Here is a 23,849-nt window from a genome sequence, read left to right on the forward strand (position 1 = left end):
CTCGAAAGCCCCACTCACCGGTTTTCTGCTGGTTGGGTGGAGATGCTGAGAGAAAGAAAACCAATCTCTCTATGCCTTTGTTGTCTGAGCTCCAAGCAAGAAATTCCTGCCAGGGTGGATAGATGCCTTCTAGGTCCTAGTGCCTTGTCCAGCTTCTCCCCTATAACTCAGGCTTAGTGAATCCCCCCAACCTCCTTTGATTAATTACATGCTTTTCTTTCAATTCACAGGCTGCATTAATAGCTAGAAAGGTTTCATTTATAACCAACAGGAAATTGCAGGGTAGCAAAAAGATTGCACAGGCAAGTTCAGAATGCTACAACCAGCAATGTACTAGCCTTTTCTTTTAGGGAATTGGCAATTTCACTTGGCCAAAACCTTGGCTTCATCTGCCTGGGGGCTAGACTCAGACACTCGAACCAGGCTTCTTAGCAATGGTAGCTCTCTTCCTTTCACCTTCTTGAGAGAAGAACGACCAAATATGCAAATTCTTTAGGGCGTTTTAGTTCATGCATTCAACAACTGGTTCTTGTGAAATAAGGTTAGTGGAGTAGACTAAGAGGGAGTAGGAAAGAGACAAGGGAAAATCGTTCCAGAATTTCATGGAAGATGATGTTGAAGAAGGATCCCAAAGATCTCTTAGCTTGGTGTAGTAATTTTGTCAGTGGGATCTGCAGCATTTACCTTCAAGAGTCGAAGAGTTCAGATCTAACCTAGAGACATTTCCATGTGATGGCTACAAAACAGACATTAACAGCTATCAACTCAAACTGCCTATTTGTTACTAATTGGCTTCTTTATATCAAATATGTTATAAAGGAGGCAACCATATTGAATTCAAGAAAGCAGGCCAAACTATAAGACAAAAGAAAAGGTTGAGAAACTCCTGTGGGGGTGGCTACCATCTTCACAACTGAGGCTACATGCATTAATATGTAGCAACTTTGAACTATCATGGTGCCATTTTTGCTTGGCTTTCAGGAAGCTCAAAGCTAATAGCATGAACATGAATTATCTTCTATCCGATTCCTAGTATAATTAACCCTCCTTTTTAGATATAATGCTAGATGATTTATAGTTAAGCACTCGCTATGCTCATGTTTTACTGTAAGCTGCCTCAAAGTAGGATAAAAACATGATTTTTTTTCCTCTGGAAGGTGATGGCTTAGCAAAGTCTAAGCTATCTATGTTACTGGGGTGGTCAGTGTCAAGTGTGCAACCTGCGAAGTCAAGTTCTCCCAACATTTTGCTGCTCTCACGGTTTCTAAATGAGTACCTCAGGGGACAACATGTGCCTGCCCCATCTTCTTCATTTGTTTCTGCCCTACCTTGTGGCCACCTCTTGAAAATGCAAGGTTATTCAGGTCAAGGGCAGAGAAATAAGAAATATGAAGGAATAGAAGCAGAGAAATATGGAAATTCCAAATGAATGGATGCAACTCCCTTGTCCAGAAAGGATTTATAATAGATCTTAAGAGAAATTTCCTCCTGATCTAGGCTTTGCAACACTACTACAGGCAAAATGTCTTTAGAAGACAATCTAGGATAGATGGCTTTGTTTGCTTTATATATACCAGAAAACAGAGAGTGAACAAAATCAGTTTCCCAATGTGAGGTATGTGGATGTTAATAGGTATTTTTTTAAAACAGGAAAAAAAAGGTTCTGTGCTCAAATATGTTGAAAAAGTGATGGCCTAAACAAAATTAATTTTATTTATCATAAACTTCTCAGGGCCTTTAATATACTTAGAATATGGTGAAATTCTCCAAGAGAACAATTTAATATAAAGAGCATCCTCCTTTTTCTTTTAACTCAGGATCTTTTCTTTCCCCCAAGCATCTCATAGACATATGCTTTCTGGGAAAACTTTTTACAAAAACTGGTCTGGTTTATCTCACCAACGTAATTCTTCTTAAAGAATTCTCAGCTACTAATCAAGACATTTTCTCTCTCTGACTTCCTCAAAGGAGAAGGATCACTGGCAGAAGTAAAGGTCCCAGGTACAAGTCCAGAGGGAAAATGCATCTTTCTGTTTGGAAGTCAACTTTGAAGGTCAAGGGAAAGTCATGATTGAGGGGTCAATGGAGTGAAGAGATTGAAGGAAAAGTACAGCAATCCCATTGTGGGAAATGTACCAGTAAGACCTTTTGAGTAATTACAATGTGCCCAGTACTACAGGCAAAATGCAGAGTAGAAGACATCAGTCACTCCTCCTGAGGGACTTGAAGATTCACTGAGGAGACAGGACAAGAATATATATTTTGCAAAAATCATGAAAAAGAAAGGTTGTGGTGTGGGTTAATCAAACTCAGCTTTAGGATAAGGGTCAGGAAACAAGACCCTCATCCATATCTCACACCACCCCCGCTCCACACATATATGCATACACACACATACGATCATCACCTATCAGAAACCGGGAGTAGAATCGGGGGGGGGAGTGGGATAAGCAGACAGGAAGTAGGGTTGGAAATATACACAAACAGTATATGGGGACCAAAAAAACTATAGAGTACATAGTAATAAAGCCAACAAATATGTGTATGACCTTTATTGATAAAACCATAAAACTATTAAAGAATACATAACAGAGGCTGTGAATAAATGTGGAGCCAGACCAGGCTCATAAATGGCAAGACGCAATTTTGTAAGGGCATCAACCCTCCCTAAAGTAATTAGTATATAAATTAGTGTATATGTATATACATATATATATACACACACACATACATATATATATATATATATATATATACACACACATATATATACATATATATGAAAAAATCCAGTAAAAAAAATCCAACAGGAATTTTTATGAAATTCACAAATATCAATTAAATATAATGTTATTATCCTGCAAATATTCACAGGCCACCTCCCTCACTTCTCTTAGGTCTTTGCCCAAATAGCTTTTCAACAAGACCAAACCAGACCATCCTATTTAAAGTTATAGCCTTCCTTCCCAACCCAGCACTCCAATTTCCTTTACCCTGCTCCATTTTTCTGTAACACGTATCATCTTCTAACATGCTATCTAATATACCAATTTATTATATGATTACATATCTACCCAAAGTAGAATATAAGCTCCATAAAAGAAGTGATATTGTAACATATTTAATGAAATAGAATCCATAATTCCAATAGTAACATTTTGTTTGTTTGTTTTGTCTTTTTGGCTGTGCCAAAAAGTTCCCAGGCCAAGGATGGAACCTGTGCCACAGCAGCAACTCAAGCCACTGCAATGACAACGCTGGATTCTTAAACCCGCTGAGGACACCAGGGAAATCCACATTTTGTTTGTTTTTAATACTATATGCAAAGTGCCTAGAACAATGTCTAGCACATAGTAGGTCTGAGTATTTCTTTTCTTTCTTTCCTTTTTCTTTTTTTTTTTTTTTTTTTTTGTCTTTTTAGGGCTGCACCTGTGGCATATGGAAGTTCCCAAGCTAGGGGTCGAATCAGAGCTGTAGCTACCAGCCTGTGCCACAGCCACAGCAACGTGGGATCTGAGCCACATCTGTGACCTACACTGCAGCTCATGGCAACGCCGGATCCTTAACCCACTGAGCAGGGCCAGGGATTGAACCTGAGTCCTCATGGATACTGGTTGGGTTCCTTACTGCTAAGCCACGATGAGAACTCCCAGTTTGAGTATTTCTTTAATTGGATAGATTAAAGAAAGCATTGGACTATTCAATAGACGATATTGGGACAGTTAACTTTCATACAGTAAACAAACTGAATTAGATCCCCACTTCACACTGTACATAAAAATAAACTCCAGCTGTTTTAAAGACTTAAATATAAAGAACAGGACTTGGAAATTTTTAGAATTAAAATGTAGGTGATTCTCCAATTCCTTGTAGCAAAAAGATTTTCTTAACCAGTATGCAAAAAGCAGAAATCTTATAGGAAAAGACTGTAAATTTGATTACATGAAAATTTAAAGGTTCTGAATGCAAAAGAGCATTAGAACATTAAAAGATAAATAGCAGACTGGGAAAAAGATATTTGAATCTTATATAACTGACATAGTTTAATGTCATGATCATTCATATATACATATGTGTATGTGTATACACACACACACACACACACAATTATGCCATGTCAGTAAGAAAAAGGAAAAATTCCAATAGAAAAAAAAATGAACAAAGGATATGCCCAGGTTGTTCATAAAATAGGAAAGCCTAATGGCCAATAAATAGGTAAAAATATGCTAAACCTCACACATAACTAGAGAAATTCGAGTTAAAACAAAGTGCATTTTTACAACCATTAGATTGGTGGAAATTTTTAAAGTATGACATATCAAGTATAGATGAAGACAAAAAGCATCAGGGACTCTCATACACTGTTGGAAGAAATATAAGTTAGTACAATTTTGGAGTAGTTTTTGGTAGTAGTATAATTGAGAATGTGTATCGACCTATGACCCAGAAATTCCATTTCTAGATTCCATCCTAGGGAAATTCTGACACATGTGTTCAAGGAGACAGTTACAAGGATATTCATAAAAGCATTATTGAAATGTTGAAATGTTAGAATAACTCAAGTGTCTATCAACAGAATACTAATTTAATTAGTGGTTATTCTTACATGGGATGTTACACACAGTGAAATGGAATAAATGAGTGCTAAGTGTAAGTGGTGGTGCACAGGTTTCTTTGCAGCTGTAAGTTTTCATTTCTCTGGAAACTAAATGCCTGGAAGTGCAACTGCTGAGTCATGTGATAATTGTATATTCTGTTTTATAAGAAACTGCCAAACTGTTTTCCAGTATGGCTTAATATTTTATATTCCCACCAGCAATGTATGAGAGATCCAGTTGCTTTGCATTCTCACCAGTATTTGGTATTTTTATTTTAGCCATTCTAATAGATGTGTAATGATATCCCTTTGTGGTTTAAATTTGCATTTCCCTAATGTGTAATGGTGTTGAACATCTTTTCATGTGCTCATTTGCTATAACTGTATATCTTCTTCAGTAATATGCCTCTTTGTGCCTTTTGCCCATTTTGTAATTGGATTGCTTGTTTTTTTAATATTGAGTTTTGAGAATTCATTGTATATTCTAGATCTGAGTCCTTTGTCAGATATAAGGGTTAGCGAATATGTTCTCTCACTCTGTAGTTTGTCTTTTCATTCTCTTAACATGGTCTTTCATAGAACACAAGTTTTTAATTTATCCATTTTTTATAGTTTGTGCTTTTGATGTCATGTCTAAGAACTCTCCATGAAGCCTAGGTCCTGAAGTTTTTATATTCTAAAAATTTCATATATGTATATTTACACATTTATATTCTAAAAATTTCATATATGTATATTTTACATTTAAATCTATTATGTACATTGAGTTAATTTTTGTATCAGATGTGAGTTTTAGATGATAGTTCATATTTTTTGTCTATGGATATATAACTGCTCCAGCACAATTTGTTGAAAAGATCCTCCATTGAATTGCTTTTTTCACCTTTGTCAAAAGTCAACTGAGTATATTTTTGTAAGTCTATTACTGCATTCTCTATTCTAGCCTGTGGATTTATGTATCTATCCCTCCTCCAATATCAAACATTCTTGATTATTGTAGTTATTAAAAAAGGTCTTAAAATCAGGGAGACCGATTCTTCCCATTTTATTCTTCTTTCTCAAAATTGTTCTGGCTACTCTACATCCTTTTTTTTTTCCCATAAAAATGTTACAATAATCTTGCCTGTATGTAGGAAAATTCTTGCTGAGATTTTTGATAGGGATTGTGTTAAATCTATATACCAATTTGAAGAGAATTGATATGTTTAATATATTGAGCCTTCTAATCCATGTACATGGTATATCTCTCCACTTATTTAGATCTTCTTTGATTTATTTCCTTAGCATTTAGTAATTTTCAGCATACATGTCCTATACATTTTCTATTGAGTTTATATCTAAGTATTTCTCTTAAGGATTGTAAATGGTACTGTATTTAAAATTTTGCTTTCCACATGTTCATTGTTAGTACATAGAAATGCAATTGACTTTTTAATATGAATCTTATTTTTGCAACCATGCTGAATTCACTTACTAGTTCCAGAATTTTTTCTTTTGTAATTATCTTGGGATTGTCTACATAGATCATCATGACATTTGCAAACAGAGATGGCTTTATACCTTTCCAATCAGAATGCCTTTTATTTCTGCATTTTGCCTCATTGCACTGGGCAAAACTTCTAGTTCTATATTGAATAGCAATGGTAAGAATGGACATTCTTGACTTGTTCCTGATCTTAACTGGAAAGCATTTGGCCTTTCATTAAGTATGATATTAATTTAAGTGTTAATATCAATGATATTAAGTATCAAGTATGATATTAATTTAAGAATTTTTTTGTTTCTTTTTTGGTAGATGTACTGTATCAAGTTATGCAAGTTCTGTTCCTAGAGTTTTTCCGAGGTTTTGTTTTTTTTTTTTTTTTTAATCACGGACGGGTGTTGGATTTTGTCAAATGGTTTTTCTGCATCTATTGATGTGATTGTGTGATTTTTCTTCTGTAGTCTGTTAATATGTTTGGTTACAGATTTTCAGAATCTGTAAAATTTTGCATGTCTGATACATTTCTTAATGATTTTTAAAAATCTGAATAAAATATGAAATAAGGTATTTCTGTATTCTTTCAAAATAATTTTAAAAATTACACAGACAAATAAAAACTTAAGCAGAGTGTTAACAATCAGGTAATTAGGAAAATATTTGACAGAGGGACACATAGCATATATAGGCAAAAAAAAAAAAAAAGAAACAAGTTAAGAAGGGCATTAGTACTCAACTCTGGCTTTACAATTGAACCAGAAGCTTTAATAAATACTCTTGACTGATTTAATTGATCTGGTGTGGTTCCTAAGCGTTAGTATTTTTTAAAGCTACACTGGTGATTCTAATGTATATCCAAGGTTGAGAACCACGTATAGTGGAAAAAATGAATAGGGTAGACTTTGGAGTCAGATCTGAGTTTAGATTCCAGTTCCACAGCTTATTACTTGCATAACCTTGGGTAAGTTAGTAGAGTTTATTTATAAAATAGGAATAATATAAGAGTTGTTTTGAGGAATAAATCACACATGATATGAAAGCTCCTAATAGTATGCATGGTGTGTATAAAACTACATTTACCAGACCCCCAGAATATAGAAGTATCATGTACAACTTATGGGAAATATCCATAGAAGGAGAGACCACACACTTTTTTTTTTTGCCCTTTTTTCCTTCCTACTGGCTGAATTGTGATGACGTGCTTTGTGTTCAAGCAACCATCTTGCAACAGAAAGTGGAAGCCAGGTATTGAGAATGGCAGAACAACAAAATAGACTGGAGACTGGTGATTATGTAGTAAACTATATAGATAGATAGATAGATAGATAGATAGATAGATAGATAGATAGATAGATAGATGGTATATCAGTCCTGGGAAACTTACTTACAAAATTTGCTTATGTAAAAGAGAAATAAGCTTAAACTTTCCTTGAGCCAGTGTTATTTACAGATTTTTCACTTGCTCTATTCTACCTGACACAACAGAAAAATGATTCAATACATGGTCACACTTGAAATCATTCTTGGTGGGCCCAATACTGAGAGGATTCCTTAAAAGATGAGAAGTTTATTTGTTTAACTAAAAAGGGAAACCACAGCCCAGGACATGCATGGGAGAGTATTCTTGTAGCTAATAAGAGTACCCCAGGAGTTCTCCATACCAAAAGGTAAAAACTACCACAAAGGAGTGGTCTTAGAGGCTACTATTCATATTAGAGGCAACTACTCATTACGACAGGAAGAAAAGCCAGAAAACTCAACTTCTCTCTGTGCCTTTCCCCACCACATGGACCAGCAAGTAGTAACAGAGGGAATCTGTCTTCAAGTGAAAGCAATGAGTATGGGAGCTAAGATAATGAGAGTCTAGTATCATGGGTGATGACCAATGGCCAAATTGATGAAAGTATTAATAAGAAATAGAGGGGCGGAGTTCCTGTCATGGCACAGTGGAAACAATCCAACTAGGAACCATGATGTTGCAAGTTTTATCCCTGGCCTCGCTCAGTGGGTTAAGGATCTGGTGTTGCCATGAGCTGTGGTGTAGGTTGCAGATGCGGCTTGGGACTTGTATTACTGTGGTGTAGGCTGGCGACTTAGTTCTGATTTGACCCCTAGCCTGGGAACCTCCATATGTCATTGGTACGGCCCTATAAAGCAAAAAAAAAAAAAAAAAAAAAAAAAAAAAGAAAAAGAAAAAAGAAATAGAGGGGCACACTGATCCATTTAGGTAGCCTTCTTAAGGCATGTTCTCCATCTTGTCCACTCTGATTGAAAACAGCCCCTATATATATTCCCTCTATTCTCTGAAATAGGCTGCATAAACAGAAGGAGCAGACAGTCTAAAAAACTCTCAACTATGGAGAGAAGCATATAATAAAAGAATCACCAAACATTTGAAACAAAGCAGATGCTGTGAAATAGAGACAATAAACTCAACAAATGAAAGGACTTTCATTTTATAGGTAAACAGAATCCTCAGAACATGAATACAAAGTAATAATAACCTCACAATGCTAAGAAATCACATCTATGAAAGAACAAGTAATTATGGAACAATAATAGGTAAATATGAAAAATAAGAGATTTTAAAAAAATAAGTAACATAGGTAAAGTTAAAATGTCAATAGATGAACTAAACTAAGACTTGTGATGGATGCAAACAGAGATTAAATCAGAGAGCTTGACAATTTAGGCTGAAGCATTCTCCCAGGGCATAGTATAAGGGACAAAGGGATGGAAAGTAACCTGGAACTTTGGCATGTAGGTGTGGCCAAAAAGTAAAAAGAAAAGAAAAGGTGAGAGGCATGAAAAATAGACAAATCAAGAAATTTCTACATTTGTCTAAAGGGAGTTCCATTGAGTAAAAATAGAGAGAATGGATGCGAATCAATATTTGAGGAATTAATGGCAAAACAAACAAAGAAAAAAACTACTCCCTAGAACTGAAGTCTCAAATCCTCAAGCTTGAAAGGGCCCTGTAAGTGCCAAGAAGGATAACTTTTTTTTTTAAAAAAAATAGTAATTCCTTAAGAACCTCTAAACCTAGACACACCACAATGAGATTTTAGAGCATCAAGGAAACATGAAAATATTAAAATCTTTCAAAGATAGAATAAAGACCATGTACAATAAACAAATAAGTTTGACATCAGACTTTCCATTGGCAACATCAGATGTAGGAAAGCAATGGAGTAATATCTTCCAATTGTTGAGTGAAAATAGTGTTGAACCTCAGATTTAATACCAAGCCAAACTATTATATGAGTGGGAGGGAGAAATAAAGGTGTTCTGGGCATATACTAACCCAGAAAACTTACCACCCAAAGAAACCCTCAGAAAGAATTATTAGAGAATATACATCAACAAAAAGAAAAATAATTTGTATAAGGTAATGACATTACAGAAATAAGGCTTAATCATTTATGTATTATTTGTATAATTAAAATTTACTAAAAAAATAAGATTTAAATCTAGTGCCATCTTGGAGAAAGTTTGGCAGGTATAATGTCAGTGAAAGGTGTTTTCTGTAAATTTTGCCTAAGCCAAGCAAAACATTGTATTTCATTCTATATTACAAAAAGAATGTGAATCCTTATGTAGTTTTTCCACAAGGTTAGAAGAGCATGAGTGATGCCTGTGGTCACTGGCCTAATTTAAGTCCCAGGAAATAACTTCTAGAAAGTACTTGCTGACAGCCAGTCTCAGGGATCATTCCTGATCTAAAATATTCTTGTATGGATCAAAGCAAAAGAACAAAGAAAACTGACCTATGTAATAATGCACTCAAGATATTTCGTTCCACAAAATATTTTCTGAGTTTCTTCTACACACCTGGCTTTGTACTAGGTGCTGATGGGTACAACGATGAAAAGAAAAAGAGGAAGTGAAAGATTCTTCTTTTTTTATTTTCAATGAAAATCTTGCCTAGAAGCCCCTTAGCAGACTTCCCTTCAGGTCCCACTGGCCAGTATGAGTCCCATTTCAATGTTAAAACTTATTACTGACAAGGGGAATGAGACCACTGACTGGCTTCATTAATCATGATTCACCTCCTCTGGATGGGAAAAAATTCAGTCGCCCCCCCCCCATTATGACCACCCAGAGGAAGGTAAAAACAATTGGGTTCCATTATTGAGGAAGAAGTGGAAAGTACCAATAAGGTTTGCTACAGTACTTAACATTTCTGAACCTCATAGTGGGATCCTTATCATGTATTTTTCCTCCAAGAACTATTTTGATTATTAAATGAGATAACTTTTGTTCAGTGTTCAAGAAATGTCAGCTAATAATGTTTTGGTTGACATCGTTATTTGCCTTTCAATTTGTTATCTCATCCATAGCCGGTTCTTTCCATATTTCCCTTATGTTCCCCACAGTTTGACATCAGTGCCTCATTTCATGGCCGGCTGATGGCTACAGCAATTTTAGGCATCACATGCAGATAATGTTTCTGATTTTCAGTTTCTCTATTTGTAAAATAGATATATTCATATTTACCTCAAAGATTTGTTGTGAGGATTAAATGAAATCATTCACATAAGAACTCAATAAAGTTAGCTATTATTGTTGCTGTTACTGACATTGAGACCCTCTTGACAGTGCATGGCATAATGTCAAGCTCAAAGCAAGTGTTCAACAAATGGTGGCTCTTGTTGTTAAACATGTGCACGTCCAGTATGTGCAAGAAAGAGTTAAAAAATCTCTCTGACCTTGGGTTAAGCCAAACCTTTTTACATACAACAGCAAAAACAGAACTGACCAAAAATTAGATACTTTGGATTTCATCAAAATTAAAAACATTGGTGCTTCAGATGATACCATCAAGAAAATAAAGAGACAACCCACAGAATAGGAGAAAATATTTGGCAAATCATATAGCCGACAAAGAATTTATATGTAGAATATATAAAGAACTCTTGCAACTCAAAAATAAACAAATAACCCAATAAAATATGAGAAAAGGATATGTGAGACATATCTCCAAATAAGATACAAAAAAGGCCAATAAGCACATGAAAAGATGTTTAACATCATTAGTTATCAGGGAAATGCAAATCAAAACCAAATGAGATCCTACTTCACACCTACTAAGAAGGAAGAGTCATAAAGGTGGATAGTGAAAAATACTGGCAGGAATGTAGAGAAATTAATAACCTATAATAGGAGTTCCCGTCGTGGCGCAGTGGTTAACGAATCCGACTAGGAACCATGAGGTTGCGGGTTCGGTCCCTGCCCTTGCTCAGTGGGTTAACGATCCGGCGTTGCCGTGAGCTGTGGTGTAGGTTGCAGACGCGGCTCGGATCCCGCGTTGCTGTGGCTCTGGTGTAGGCCGGTGGCTACAGCTCCGATTCGACCCCTAGCCTGGGAACCTCCATATGCCGCCGGAGCGGCCCAAGAAATAGCAACAACAACAACAACAACAACAACAACAAAAAAATAACCTATAATAGAAAAGAATCTCTCTCTCTCTCTCTCTCTCTCTCTCTCTCTATATATATATATATATATATATATATGAATCACTTTGCTGTACACCTGAAACTAACACAACATTGTAAATCAACTACACTTCAATACAATTTTTTTGAAAAGAATGTAGTGAAATTGGAGCCACTATGCACTGGTAGGAATGTAAATTGGTGTATCCATTATGGAAAACAGTCTGACAATTCCTCAAGTGATTAAACAGAGTTAATATATGATCCAGCAGTTTCACTCCTAGGTATATACCCAAGAGAAATGAAAACATACACATACAGAAAAACCTGTACACAAGTGTTCATAACAGAATTATTAAAAATAGCCAAAAAGTGGAGATATCATAAATGCCCATCAATAAATGAATGGATAAACAAAATGTGTTACATCCATGTAATGGAATATTACACAGCCCTAAAAGAAGTCTAATACTGATACATGTAACAATTTGGATGAACTATGAAAATACTGTAAGTGAAGAAAACCAAATACAAAAGGCTATATATATATATCCATTCATATGAAATATTTATCTATTTATATGAAATATATATATATCCATTTACATGAAATATCCAGAAGAGGCAAATCCATAGAGACAGAAAACAGATTAATGGTTGCCAGAGGTGAGGGTAGGGGAAAATGAGATTTAACTGCTAATGCGTATGGAGTTCCTTCACAGGGTGATGAAAATGTTCTAAAATTAGTTTTGATGATTATACAACTCTGTAAATATACTTAAAAACATTGAATATTACAATTAAATAGGTAAATTTTATGGTATGTGAATTATATTTCAATAAAACTATTTTTTAAAAAATAATAGACCAAGATTTGTTAGAAATACAAGATGAGGAGTTCCCATCGAGGCTCAGCGGAAACGAATCTGACTAGCATCCATGAGGATGCAGGTTCAATCCCTGGCCTCGCTCAGTGGGTTAAAGATCCGGCGTTGCTGTGAGCTGTGGTGTAGGTTGCAGATGTGGCTCGGATCCCACGTAGCTGTGGCTGTGGTGTAGGCCAGCGGGTATAACTCTGATTTGACCCCTAGCCTGGGAACTTCCATATGCCACGGGTGCAGCCCTAAGAAGACAAAAAAAAAAAAAAAAAAAAAAAAAAAAGAAATACAAGATGAATAAAACAAGTCTTTCCTTATAGCACTTACATTTATCAGAAGGGCTTAAAAATGCACAAAAATTGCATTCCTGACTCCATTTTATGTCCCCATCTTTGTTTTTCTTTCATTCCATTTTTTGTATTCGATTATTCTCACAAATCACTTCAAATACTCTCTGGAACGAGGTGGAGTATTAAGTAAACAAGTAACTTTAAACAGTGATGATACAGGGAAGAATGTGTTCAGTGCCATAAAAGAGGCACCACTGAAGTGCTATGGGAGGAAGTAAAGAGCACTTGGAAAGGGGGGGAGCAAGAGTGTCTTACCTCTCAGTGCATCTTGGTGACCCTGCTCTCCTTATCAGTCAAGGGAGAAAGAAGACATAAAAAAGGATCCCAGAGGGACATGAGCAGAGTCTGTCAGTGGACATATATATACAAATATGATGAATTGTGAGAATATAGATTGTGTTAAAGATTTCATTCTCCCCTGGTTTGGGCTCTGCTACATTGTATCCTGCACCCTAACCCTAACCCAAAGGTAAGTTGAGGAAAGCACTGCAAGCCTCTTAAGCTGGAATGTGCCTGCAACCTGCACCTGACTAGCACTGATCATGCGGAAATGTGAAATTCTTGGACCATTAAGCAGGCCTACTGAAGAAGAACCAGATACTGAGAGGTGAGTTTTCAGCATGGCAGCTTCAGGCTGAGCTCAGCTGTTGGTGCAGCAGGCACTGGGCTCTGTGCTCAGAAACTGTCAGAAGCATTATAATTAAACCTCCCCGCCTCCCCCTGACCAAGGCTGACAGCTGTGAGAGCAGAGCTGCTAGGAGAGGCACTTATATTCTTGAATCAATTCTGATCCAGGAAGGGGGTGGGAATCATTCCACCTCCACAATTTCCACAACAAAGGGCACTTCTATTCCTGGGAAACCCATGAGTCAGAGATGCCTAAGTCATCTTGGATGAAAGAAGTATTTCTTCACATTTGGAAAAAGATATGGCATTTTCATATATATTATATATATATATATATATAATCTTATAGTAATTCCACTATTAGGTATGTATCCAAGAAGAATAAAAACATATATCCAGAAAAAGATTTGTATATGATTGTTCATAGAAGCTTTATTCATAATAGCCTAAACTGGAAACAGAACAGGTGTTCATCAATAGAAGAATGGATCAGTCCACTGTGACCTATTCATAAAATGAAATACTACTCAGCAATTAAAAGGAAGGAACTCCTGATACACGCAAAATGGATGAATTTCAAAAATGTGCTAAATTAGAAAGTCTTACACAAAAGACTACATTTTGTATGATTTTATTTATATCAGACAAAATCTATGGTGGAAAAAAATCAGAATATTGATTACTTTAGGGGGGAAATTGGGTCAAGGAATAACTGCAAGGGACACAAGGGAACTTTCTGAAGTGATGACTGTTTTATCACTTCATAGGGGTTTAGTTTCCAGAGGTACATGCATTTTTCAAAACAGTGAATGTACATCACAAAGAAAAACTGAATGGAAAATAAAATGAGAGACAAGTGTCATGTTGGAGGGAATGGGAGATGTGGGATATTATCAGATTAAATTTTGTTAAATGTCACTCTAAAGCAACTGATTTAAAAATGGCAGAAATCTTGAATAGACATTTTACTAAAGGATATGCAAAAGAGCACATGAAAAAAATGTTCTGCATTATTTTCCATCAGAAAAAATGCAAATTAGGGAGATCTCCTGTGGCACAGCAGGTTAAGGATCCAGATTTGTCACTGTAGCAGCTTGGCTCACTGCTATGGCACTGGTTCAATCCCTGGCTCAGGAACTTTCATATGCCACAGACTTTGAAGAAAAAAAAAAAGAAGGAAGGACGGAAGGAAGGAAGGAAAGAAAGAAAGAAAGAAAGAAAGAAAGAAAGAAAGAAATTTAAACCACAAGATATCATTGTACATGTACTAGAAAGGCAAAAATTAAGAAATGATGAGGAGTTCCTGCTGTGGTACAGTCGGTTAAGAACCCAACTGCAGTGGCTTGGGTCACTGAAGAGGCATGGGTTCGATCTCCTGCACGGCACAATGGGTGAAAGGATCCTGCCTTGCAGCTGCAGTTCAGATTCAATCCCTGGGCCAGGAATTGAATTCCATATGCTACGGGTGCAGCCACAGATTTTTTTTAAAAAATGATGACAACCCCAAGTATTGGTGAAGACTGCAAACAATGGGAACTCTCATATATTACTAGTGAGAATGCAAAAGAGTTCAGCCACTCTAGAAAATAGTTTGGTAGTTTCGTATAAAGTTAAACATTCATTTACCACATGACTCACTCCTAGGTATTTATCCTAGAGAAACGAAAACTGTTCGCTGAAAAATTTATGCATGCAGCAAGAGTGGTTTGTCTCTGCCTTATGATGTCTGGGGCCTCACCGTTTGGAAAGTCTTAAATGGCTAGGGATGACTCAGAAGGCAGAGGGCTGGAAGCATCTAGTGGCTTCTTCACCCACATGCCTGACATGTGAACTGGGATAACTCAAAGGCTGCTTAGTGGAAACTGCAGTTAAGTATAGCACCTACAATTGGCCTCTGCATGGGAGGTCCAGAGAGTGAGTGTTCTGAAAGAACCAGGTGGACGCTGTGTGGCCTTCTCTGATCTAGCCTCAGAAGTCATACAGTGTCACTTCATCCATATTTTATTGATTACTAAGAGACACTAAGGCCAATGCCAGATTCGAGGGGAAAAATATTAAACTCTACCTATTGAAGGGGGAATGTCAAGGCCATACTGCAAAAGAGCAGGTAGGATAGGATATATGGTTTGAAGAGTATAATCTACCACACTGAACAAATAAATTCATCTAATAGCCATTGATTAAAAAAATCCAATGATGACAATAACAAATAATTTGGGATGTTAAAAATAAAAGAGAAATTGAACATTAAATAACAATACATGAAAAACCTGTGCATAAATATTTATAGCAGCTCTATTCATAACCTCCAAAAACTGGAAAAACAAATATCCTTCAATAAGTGATGGATAAATGAACTGGGGTACACCTATATAGTGGAATATTGCTCAGCGATAGAAAGGAAGGAACTACTGATACAACAACAACTTGGATGAATCTCAAAGGTATGTTAAATGTTCTGGAATTAGTGATGGTTTCTGTGTTTTGTAAATACACTAAAATATTAAGAAAACACTGCCTTCCATTCTTTAAAAAGGGTGAATTTTATGGTATGTAAACAATATTTTAATTAAAATGGGAGAAACATAATTTTCAGAAAAAGGTAAATTCACAGCTCTCAGACAAATATAAAAATGAATATGTGTAAAATATTTATTTTTTTTATGAGGGACATAGGCAGATGTTACAACCAGTTTAAAAGGAATAGTGAAAGAAGCACACATTTATAAGAAGGAATTGAATTGCAAATAAGGGTAAAACTGGTTTTTCCACAGAAAGGAGGGAAGTCAATCAAAACCCTACTGGATAAAACAGAGTTTGAATATCTATCAGTCACCTACAATTTACAAAATCATTTTGCTTTTTGCAAAATTCCTCAAAGACAATGAACAGTCCTAAATCAGAAAGCCTGGAAGAGTGTGCTATAGATAATACATAGTTTTCCATTAAAGGACAAAGTTTTTTTCTACAGTGTGTTACAGCTCATAGAACTGTACACTTTCCAAGTCAATTTTACTTTATGTTAATTTTAAAAATTTTAATTAGAATTATTACACAGTGACTTGCTGATAATAGATGACCAGAATGGAACTGGAACACCCGGAAGGAGCCCTGTTGCCATTGTCTATACCAAACACAGTGGAAACCGGTGTTAAGGTGGAGCCCGTGGACAATGAGAAAAACTGACTGATTTATGAGGGTTAAATCACACATCAAAAGAAAATTTTAATACAGTTAAGCCTGCTCCAAGAGAGTAATCTATGAGTTGAGAGGAAGTGCAGTCAAGGACATAGATATTCCTTTTTTCAGGGTGGAGGGAAGGCTAGAGCCCAATGTCATCTCTGGGGACTAAGCTAAGGTCCAGTTCACCAGCCAACCACCATGTGAGACCATCACATTCCCCACCCCAATTCCTGCAACTAAAATACCCTAGGGCACTTTCTCAAATGGGAAACATTTATTAACACACACACAAAAAACAATGATAGCAGCTTTATGCATAACAGCATAAAAACTAGAAAGAGGGCAAGTGTCCATTAATAGAAGAATGGATAAACTGTAGTGTACTCAAACAAAGAAATACTACTCAGTAATAAAAGGGAATGAACTACTGATATATAACAATAAGAATGACTCTCAAATTCATTATGCTGAGTGAAAGAAGTTTTCTATAAAGAGTACATTGTGGTTCCATTATAATGGAAACTCAATGAAGTTCTAGAAGAGGAAGAACTAAGCTACAACACAAAAATGTCAGAACACTGGTTACCTCTGAAGGGTGTTGTGGGAAGGGGCATGAGGGAAGTTTCTGATGATCCTCTTCTGTATCTGGACAGAAATTTGGATTACATGCTTGCACGTGTTATGTCAAAACTCAGCCCATATACCACTTTTTGTTGTATGCAAATTTTACATTTAAAAAAATTACTGAACTCTAGCTAATGATATGCATACTGAAATGTTTAGGGGGAAGTATACAAAAGTCAACAACTTGCTTTGAAATGCTTCACATTGACAATACAACAGATTGATGAATCTGTAGAGTGGCTAGATGGGAAAGTATATTACAAAGCAAGTTCAATAAAATGTAAATTGTAGACTATAGGATGGGCATACAAGCGTTCACTGAAAAATTCCTTCAACTTGTCTGAGTCTTTGAAAGTTTCATAATAAAATGCTGGAAAAAAATTTAGCTGGAGTCGTCCCTTTAAAAAAAAAAATATCCTTCAGGAATCTAAGCCAGCAGCTCTCAGTTAAAACTAAAACAAACCACATGCTTTCAGCATTAAGTAAGAACAAGGTGAAATAAGAAATTAATTAAGGGCAAAAACTTGGTGTCTCAGAAGTGATTTTCAGGGCTTTGATATATTGTTTAGGAAGGCGGTAGGCATTCATTCCTCACAAGACAAGAAACAACATTTTTAGAGGAGAAAAGGGAGCCAGGTGACTGTTTCTGGATTCATTTGTAGAGCTGTGTGGGAGAGTGAAGAAAAAAAAGAAAAGAAAAGAAAGAAAAAAAGAAAACAAGCACAACCATATCACAGGAGCTTTTCTCTCATTTTCTAGGTTATGTACTATGTAATTTATCAGGGATGGAGCAAAGGGCCTCATGTTCCCTCTCTGAATCTTCCAAATTCTACCCCTGTCCTTTTCCACATATTGAAACCTGAAATTCATTCACAGACCCTAGCCTAAAGGTAAGGCTTTGATCCCGGCTGGGTGCAGAAAAGACTCTATAGTGTAAATGCAAGATCTAAATGCAGATATAGGGGTGTGGTGCGGTGGGGTGGGATATGAGTCTGGTAGGGAGGCTGCTTAGATAACTTGGGAATCTTGTGGGAAGGAGGAGAAGACAGAGGAAGGAAAACCACTTGGATGATCCCCATACATCTGCACAAATAATCCAAATAAATATACGATTAATGCAGTTCCTATTAGACGAATTCAAAAATTGTTTAAAGCCCAAAGGAAAAATAAAGCCAGCAATAATAGTCATCCAGGGATAGTATATTAGCATCCAGAATTTTTTTCTTTCTATGTATTCTGATTTTTTATTTTATTCTTTTTTATTCTGAGATAATTGTAGATTCGTATACAGTAGTAAAAAAAAAAAAAATCCTGAGAGATCTCATGTAACCATTACCCAGTTTCCCCATGGTAACATCTTGCAAAAGTGTAGTACAATCTCAGCACCAGGATATTGGCACTGATACAATCAAGATACAGAACAGTTCCATCCCTGCAAAAATCCCTCATGGTGCTCATTTATAGACTCATTCATTTCCTTCATATATCCACCCACTCAACCTCTGGCAATCATTAATCTATTCTCCATTTCTATGATTTTGTTATTTCAAGACTGTTATATAAATGAAGCATATAGTATGTAACCTTTGGGACTGGCTTTTTTTCCTCTCAGCATAAGTTGCTGGAGATTCATTCAGGTTGTGTGTTTCAAAAGTCTCTGGATCTAAAACAAGTCACTTGTAGAAGTATATAGTTGGATCATTTTTTTAAAAAATTTATTCTGACTATTTAATGTTTTAATTGTAGAGTTTAATCCCTTACCATTTAAAGTAATTACTGATAAGGAAAGGCTTCTGCCATTTTGCTTTGTCTTCTATACACATATATTTTTTTTTGAGTTCTTCTACATGTTTACTGATTTCCTAATTGTTTTATTTTTGGGGGGGTGTTTCTGTTTTTGTTTTTGGCCTCACCAATGGCATGCAGAAGTTACCAGGCCAGGCGTTGGGATGGAAATGCTATAAAATTGGGTTGTGATTATCATTGTACAACTATAAATGTAATAAAATTCACTGAGTTAAAAAAAAAAAGAAGTTCCCAGGCCAGGGATTGAACCTGAGCCACGGCAGTGACAATGTTGAATCCTTAACTGCTAGGCCACTAGGCAACTCCTGTCTAATTGTTTTATCGATTATTGAGAGAGGATTTTTGAAGTCTCCAACTATAACTGTGATTTTGTCTATTTTTCATTTTAGTTACACCAGTTTTTGCTTCATGAATTCTGTGGCTCTTTGGGTTGGAATATATGCATTTAGAATTACTATGTCTTCTCGATAAAATAATCCCTTTACTAATATATAATTTGCCCTTCTGTCTCTTGTTCTTTTTGCTATGAAGTCTACTTTATCTGATACTTTCTTTTGATTAATGTTTGCATTGATGTATCTTTACCCTTTCTTTTACTTTCAATCTTCCTGTTCTGTTCTGTTTGAACTGAACTTCCCGCAGGAAGAATATAGCTTGGTCACTTTAAGAAAAGTCAACTCTGCCAAACTCTGTCTTTTAATTGGCTTATTCAGACCAATCACATTTAATGTAATTATTGGCATGTTAGGGCTTAAGTATATCATTTTATTTATTTATTTTTTCTTATTATTTTTGTTTGTTTTCTTGTTCCTGCATCCTAGTCTACTGGAACGTTTCTTAAAATTCCATTTTGATTTTTTTATGGTGTTTTTGAAAGTATCTCTTTATATACCTTTTTATTGGTTGCTCTAGATTCTGTTATATATACATAACTTATGGTATCATCATTTTACTAGTTTATGTAAGGTATAGAAAACTAATGTCCCTTTCCTCCCTTTAATCTCTTTTTTATAAAATAATTGTCCTAAATATTTCATCTACATACATTTGGAAGCACATTAGAAAGTGTTATATTTTGACCTCAATTATCAAACATAATATAGAAAACTCTAGAGGACAAGGAAAGCTTAGTGTATTTACTAACAATTTTAATTATCATTTTCTTTCTTTCCTCCTGGCATTCCTTTTCTCAGAAATCTTCCTTTAGCCACTTTTCAAGAGAACATCTGCTACTGGTATCCTCTTCATTTTCCTCCATCTGAAAATGTTTTTTTATTTCTCCTTCATTCTTGAAGGATATTTTTGCAATACATAGGATTTGAGTTTGACAGATTTTTTCTTTCAGTTCCTCAAAAATATTGTGGCACTTCAATCTGGCTTCCAGTATTTGTTTGTTTGTTTGTTTGTTTGTTTTGTCTTTCTGTCTTTTCTAGGGCCGCATCAGTGGCATATGGAGGTTCCCAGGCTAGGGGTCTAATCGGAGCTACAGCTGCCAGCCTACACCAGAGCCACAGCAACACAGGATCCAAGCTGCGTCTGCGACCTACACCACAGCTCACAGCAACGCCAGATCCCTTACCCACTGAGCGAGGCCAGGGATTGAACCTGCAACCTCATGGTTCCTAGTCAGATTCGTTAACCACTGTGCCACGACAGAAACTCCCAGTTACTATATTTTTCAATTCCAAATTATTCACTTGGTTGGTCTTTATATCTTTTATTTATTTGCTGAGATTTTGTTTCTTGGCTGAGGGTTTCCCTCTTTAAAATTCGAGGAGTTCCCGTTGTGGCACAGAAAAAACAAACCCAACTAGTATTCATGAGGACATGTTTTTGATCTCTGGCTTCACTCAGTGGGTCAAGGATTTGGCATTGCCATGAGCTGTGGTGTGGGTTGCAAACACAACTCGTATCCTGCATTGCTGTGGGGCGATGTAGGCTGGTAGATGCATTTTCAATTTGACCCCTAGCCTGGGAACTTCCATATGCCATGGGTATGGCCCTAAAAAGAAAAAAAAATAAAAATAAAAAAATAAAGTTATTTGATTTGAGAATGTTCATAATTACGTTTTAGAGTGATTCTATAATAGCTGCTTTAAAACCTTTGTCAAATAATCCTAACATTTCTGTCTTCTCAGTGTTGACATCAATTGATTGTCCTTTTTCACTCAGTTTGACATATTCCCGGTTCTTGTTATTATGAGTGACTTTCTATTGAAATCTGGACATTTTCATACTATGTTCTGAGTCTCTGGATCTTATTCAAACCTTCTGTTTAAGTTGACATTATTCGACCCTATTCCAGTGATGGAAGGAGAGAATGCCACCTCATTAGTGGATATAGAAATCCAAGTTTCCCACTTGGCCTCTGTTGACATTCAAGTTAGGGGAGTGCTCTTCATTTTGCTAGTGTGGGGGTGGGAGTTCTGGCTCTTCATCCGGCTTCAAGTGACATAATGTTAGACGTGTTTCATTACTCTCCTTTAGGCCTCCTCTGACACCACCCAAGTAGAGAATGTGAGGGACACCTTGCTACTGCATGTGGGCATGGAGGTCCAAGCCCTCCAGGTGGTCTCCCTGACATCATAGTGGAAAGAGGGCTCATTACTGCCTGGTGGGAATGAAAGTCTCAGCTCTCTACTTTGACCTAATCTGTAGGGGATGTTCATTTCAGCTTTTCAAGGTGAAAGTCTGTACGTCCCACTTGGCCTTTGCTGGTGGACATGGATTGAGGTCATGGGGTTTTTTTTTTGGTGTTTGAAGAGTAGAACAATTATTTTATGAATGTTTTCTATCTTGCTAAACTGTCCCTCTCCTGGTCCTTTGCCTAGAGAAACCAGGGTTTTGTTGGGCTTTTTCTCCCCTCTATGCATTGGTGTTCCTGGGTTGCTGGCTTCTTTATCTTCAAGTCTGAGAAATATAAGATAGACAACTCAGGGAACTCACCAGTGTATCATTCTTCAGGTCCTGAGGTCCCTAACCAGTCTACATTCTTTTCTCAACCTTTTAGAAATTTTGTATGCTTGATTTATATACAATGTCCAGGGTTCTTAACAGTACTTAGTGAGAGTAATAGGAAAAAAAATATGTCTACTCCATCTCCCTGGACCTAATTTATGTTTACACTGCTCTAGACTCTTTCCGTCCTCCAGTGTGATAGCCAGTGTTATTTCATGCAAGGACCACAGAACTGAAGAAGTAAGAGATCATACTTTGTTTCCTTGACTGTGAACCAAAGAGGGAAAGAAACACAGCTTGATCTATTTGCATCTGTGTGTTTGTATAAACTGAACGAATCCAAGAGTAGTTATTCGCATTATCACTGCCCCCAAATTGATCAAGCTCTGTGGGGATGGGACACAGAATGAATTTTTTTTAGAAAGGACAGGGAATAATCAAGGTAGATACAAAGATAGGAAGAGAGACGTGATGTTTAAGTGATAATGCCAAAGGTAGTCCTCCTTTGATAAGAATTTACTTTTTCTCAATCTTTTTATACTGAGTGTACCACAGACAATCCCCCTGATAGGCACTGTCCCTTGCACTCAGATTGCTGCCCCTAAGCCTCTAACAATAAACTATTCTGGAACTAACACTGGTCCAGGGCATAGTCCAGAGCAATCAGATACAGAAAGACTGTGAGCACAGGCCTATGGTAAGTCCAGTGCTAATTCAAGGAGGTTGCATTGGCCCAGGTGCTGCCTGAGTTTCAGGGAAGGGCAAACTATAGAAGATCACACTAAGCCAAATCTTTAAAGATGAATGGGGGTTATCTGGATAAAAGGGTGAAAGGAGGCAGGCCGAAATAAGCCACATGAGAATCCTCTCAGAGCCTTGCTGTCTTAGTCTGCTTCAGTTGCTGTAACAAAATACCATAGGCTGGGTGGCTTAAACAATAGAAATTTGTTTTCTCACAATTCTGGAGGCTGGTAGCCTAAGAGCAACATGACAGGTTTCTGATGAGAACTCTCTTCCTGGCTTGTAGATGGGTGCTCTCTTCCTTCTAAGAGCTCTATCTCCAAATATAGTCATATTTGGAGGTTAGGGCATTAACATATGAACTTTGAGGGGATACAATTTAGTCCATAGAACTTTCTAAAAATGAAAACTGTGAATCCAGCTGGACTCTCCTCTACTCCCCTACCCCGAGATTCTGACTTGGTGGGTCTGGGTTTAAACCCCATAAATCTGTATTTTGAAAAAAGACATCATACTATTTTGATGGAAAGGTAGGGTCAGAAAGAAAGTGGAAGATGTCAACACCCTAAAAGAATAAAGGGTGCTACTGCAGGGTGGCATGAGCTTTAAAGATACCAACAATTAATAGGGTGTTTTGTTCACCAACTCCAAAGTGGTGAACAAAACACCACACAATTCTTGGACACCAGCAGGGTGCCCTATAATTCAACTCAATTCTGACTTATTTACCAGAGTGAGCAGCAAATCCCATAGATTAAGAGCTCAGTCTTGCAAGACTGCCCCCCCCACCCTTCAGATGCCATAGCAAGTCCAGGTTGTCACCTGTGCTTCTGATCAATGAGCCCTAGATCAGAGGTTTTGACAACCCCCTCCTTAGGTTCAATTAATTTGCTAAAGTGGCTCACAGAACTCAGAGAAACATTTCACTTACTGGATCACTGGTTTATTACAAAAGGATACAGCCCAGGAATATCCAGATAAAAGAGATGCATAGTGCAAGGTAGGGAAAAGGGTGCAGGTATCTGTGCTCTCTCCAAGTGCACCATTTCCCCAAATCCACACATGTTCACCAACCCAGAAGCTCTCTGAACTGCATCTTGTGGATTTTTATGGAGGCTTTATTACATAGTCATGATTGATAAAACCACTGGCCATTGGCGGTTGATG

At 36.7% G+C, this 23,849-nt stretch overlaps 1 protein-coding gene across 10 annotated transcripts in view; it reads right to left on the bottom strand.

Moving 5' to 3' along the window:
* Positions 1-23,849, bottom strand: part of DCX (doublecortin) — a 326,902-nt gene that overhangs the window by 126,538 nt on the left and 176,515 nt on the right. Inside the window, exon 1 of one of the 10 annotated variants that reach the window (XM_005673830.3) lies at positions 19-3,394. The exons of 7 other annotated variants lie outside the window; for them this stretch is intronic. The gene's annotated coding sequence lies outside the window, so the exon portion shown is untranslated. Of the gene's footprint in view, positions 1-18; positions 3,395-23,849 lie in introns of those variants that run through there. 2 more of the 10 variants (XM_021080437.1, XM_021080438.1) reach the window with 2 other exon arrangements.

The sequence above is a fragment of the Sus scrofa genome, chromosome X (assembly GCF_000003025.6).
Source record: "Sus scrofa isolate TJ Tabasco breed Duroc chromosome X, Sscrofa11.1, whole genome shotgun sequence".
NCBI lineage: Eukaryota > Metazoa > Chordata > Mammalia > Artiodactyla > Suidae > Sus > Sus scrofa.